Raw genomic sequence first — 4,162 nt, 5'->3', positions numbered from 1 at the left:
GCTCCCCCTCCAGGAACACACCTGCTGGCGGGTGCTAAAATGCTGCCCAATAAAATAAACAACCATCGGGGAAACACCCAGCATAAAGAGACCAATAAATTATTTAATAAATACCATGTGCAGTATCATAGTGGCACACTTCCTCATTGGAAATAGTAAATTAGGACTATTATCGTTATTATATGTCTTTTCCCTTTTTATATGAATATGCTTAAGTCGTGGAATATGCTATAAATGTTTAATCAACTAAATTTAATGAGGCTTAAATAGTAAAACCTCATTAAGATCCTGTTCCCATTTTTGTTCTAAGTACTTCATTGTTATCCTCTTGGTACATCTGTATTCAGTTATTTATGAAGCAGTCAGGTTTAGAGTTGCTTCACTGAACTTGACACTCCTGCACTAATATAAAAATTTACAGCTACCATTTCTTCCTTCCATTTAGATCTTTGCACGTGACATCTTCTTCCTCCTTCTCTGGTACCTGTAGGAGAAAAAATTGCAGCACATCGGAGCCTTCAATGTCCAATATCGAGTGCACACCATGCTTTGAGCAATGTTCTTTTGGCTAGCCTCATTACTATAATGGTTACAGTACAATTTGCTTGTATTGCTTGCTTCATTAATTAGTGCAGATAATGTTGGCTGCTTGTAATTCATATGCTGTCCATCATAAGGAGTGAAAGAGTCCCATATCTAATCTGCTTAATGATAAGCTCTTGTAACTGATTCCTCCAGTGAAGAATGGCTACCTTTAATTAATTAGCACCACACTAGGGGAAAAATATAAATTTCTCAATTAGCTTTAGTTACTTGTAATTGATAGGTAGCTCACCGGGGAACTCGGAACTTCCTTTGCTGGTATGCAGTTATTGATCCCTATCAGTAGGTAATCCCAAGGTAATTTGCAAAAAAAAACCTTAGCCACGGTGGATATGTGACTTTACAATGATCAAATTGCTCATCATATTCCCCACATTTGATATAATAATTTATTATTTTTATCAAAAAAGGTTTACTCATATTTTTAATATGTGGTTAATCTACACATAATGGCCTAAAAATAAGTCTGCCATTAGTTTGGAAAAGTATGATGCCCATCAAAACTTGTAAAACATTGTTCGAAGCAATTAGAGAGAACGGTCCATTTGTTAATAACTAATTTGGCCAATTGAAATCAGGCAGTTCATTCATATTGGGTGAAATGTTGGCTTTTTATGAGTTTCTTGCAGTTCATTTCATCCATCCTATGTTAAATAATGTGGAAAAAAGTTGCTGCATAGTTTAAAGATCTGCCAACTCAATCAATTATACGTGGTGGGGTCCAGTCAAACAACGTATATGTATGTCTAATGGTACAATCCATACATGTTATATTGACATGAAGGCAAAACTCACATGATGTAAATAGGACTTGAACCCACAGCCTTCTGACTCAGAGGCAAGAGTGCTACCAACTAAGCCACAACTGATACTGTAAGAGCAATATATGCCGTAAATGTGACTTAACACCCTGATTGCCATTACAGAGACATGGCTGCAAGATGACAAAGACTGGAACCTGAATATTCAAGGGTACTTGACATTTCGGATGGACAGGAAGCTCGGAAAAGGTGGAGGGGTAGCTCTGTTAATTTTTTAAAAATTCGTTCATGGGATGTGGGCGTCGCTGGCGAGGCCAGCATTTATTGCCCATCCCTAATTGCCCTTGAGAAGGTGGTGGTGAGCCGCCTTCTTGAACCGCTGCAGTCCGTGTGGTGACGGTTCTCCCACAGTGCTGTTAGGAAGGGAGTTCCAGGATTTTGACCCAGCGACGATGAAGGAACGGCGATATATTTCCAAGTCGGGATGGTGTGTGACTTGGAGGGGAACGTGCAGACAGTGTTGTTCCCATGTGCTGCTGCTCCTGTCCTTCTAGGTGGTAGAGGTCGCGGGTTTGTCAGGATGACATGATTATAATAGAGAGAAATGACCTTAGTTCTAAAGACCAAGATGTAGAATCAGTTTGGGTAGAGTTAAGAAATAGTAACAGCAAGAAGTCACTTGTTGGAGTAGTTTATAGGCCCCCTAACAGTAACCACACTGTAGGACAGGGTATAAAGGAAGAAATAATGGGGGCTTGTGAGAAAGGAACAGCGATAATCATGGGTGATTTTAATCTACATATAGATTGGAAGAATCTGATTGGCAAAGGTAGCCTGGAAGATGAGATCATAGAATGCTTTCGGGACAGTTTCTTACTGTGGAGGGGTAGGTCTGTTCGAGAACCAACCAAAGAGTAGGCTATTCTAGATCTGGTAATGTTTAATGAGATAGGATTAACTAATGACCTCATTGTAAAGGAGCCTCTAGATAGCAGTGATCACAATATGATTGAATTTCACATTCAGTTTGAGGGAGGGAAGAGTAAGTCTAAGACTAGTGTTTTAAACTTAAATAAAGGCAATTATGAAGGCATGAAAACAGAGCTGGCTGAAGTGAACTGAGAAATTAGGTTAAGGGATAGGTCAGTAGAGATGCAATGGCAGACATTTAATGAGATATTTCATGACACTCAGAAAAGATACATTCCAGTGAGAAAGAAAGACACTCGAGGAAGGACATACCATCCGTGGCAAACTAAGGAAGTTAAAGATAGCATCAAATTGAAAGAAAAAGCTCATAATTCCACAAGGATTAGTGGCAGGTCAGAAGATTTGTCAGAATGTAAAAAACAGCAAAGAATGAATAAAAGAATAATAAGGAGGGAGAAATTAGAGTACGAGAGAAAGCTAGCTAGGAATATAAAAACAGATAGTAAGAGTTTCTACAGGTATTTTAAAAGGAAAAAAGTAAGTAAAGTGAGTGTTGGTCCTCTAGAGAGTGAGTCTGGGGAATTAATAACGGAGAATAAGGAAATAGTGGATGAATTGAACAGATATTTTGCATCCGTCTTCACTGTAGAGGATACAAATAACATGTCAGAAATAATTGTGAGTCAAGAGGTGAAAGGGAGGGAGGAATTAAAATAATTACAATAATCAGGAAAGAGTTCTGAAAAAAATATTAGAACTAAAAGCTGACAAGTCCCCAGGTCCTGACGGACTTCATCCTAGGGTCTTAAAAGAAGTGGCTGCAGAGATAGTCGATGTATTGGTATTAATTTTCCAAAATTCCTGAGATTCTGGAAGGGTCCCATCAGATTGGAAAATAGCGAATGTAACTCCTCTATTCAAGAAAGGAGGGAGACAGAAAGCAAGAAACTACAGGCCAGTTAGCTTAACATCTGTCATAGGGAAAATACTAGAATCTATTATAAAGGAGGTTATAGCAGAGCACTTAGAAAATCTCAATGCAATCAGGCAGAGTCAACACGGCTTTGTGAAAGGGAAATCATGTTTGACTAATTTATTAGAGTTCTTTGAGGAAGAAACAAGCAAAGTGGATAAAAGGGATCCTGTGGATGTCGTGCACTTGGATTTCCTGAAGGCTTTTGACAAGGTGCCACATCAAAGGCTACTACACAAAATAACAGCTCATGGTGTAGGGGGTAACATATTAGCATGGATAAAGGATTGGTTAACTAACGGGAAACAGAGAGTAGGCATAAATGGGTCATTTCAGGTTGGCAAGATGTAACGAGTGGAGTGCCACAAGGATCAGTGCTTGGGCCTCAACTATGTATAATCTATATCAATGATTTGGGAGGAAGGGACCAAATGTATGGTTGCTAAATTTGCTGATGACACAAAGGTAGGTTGGAAAGTAAGTTGTGAAGAGGACATAAGGAGTCTGCAAAGGGATATAGATAGTTTAAGTGAGTGGGCAAAAATTTGGCAGATGGAGTATAATGTGGGAAAATGTGAACTTGTCCTCTTTGGCAAGAGGAATAGAAAAGCAGTATATTATTTAAATGGAGAGAGATTGCAGAACTCTGAGGTACAGAGGGATCTGGGTGTCCTAGTACATGAATCACAAAAAGTTAGTATGCAGGTACAGCAAGTGATTAGGAAGGCAAATGGAATGTTGTCATTTATTGCAAGAGGAATGGAATATAAAAGTAGAGATGTTTTGCGACAGTTGTACAGGGCATTGGTGAGACCACATCTAGAATACTGTGTGCAGTTTTGATCTCCTTATTTAATAAAGGACATAATTGCTTTAGAGGCAGTTCAAAGAAGGT

This window comes from Heptranchias perlo, chromosome 5 (genome assembly GCF_035084215.1).
Source record: "Heptranchias perlo isolate sHepPer1 chromosome 5, sHepPer1.hap1, whole genome shotgun sequence".
In the NCBI taxonomy this organism is placed as follows: Eukaryota; Metazoa; Chordata; class Chondrichthyes; order Hexanchiformes; family Hexanchidae; genus Heptranchias; species Heptranchias perlo.
Note: the sequence above shows the minus strand (reverse complement) of the source record.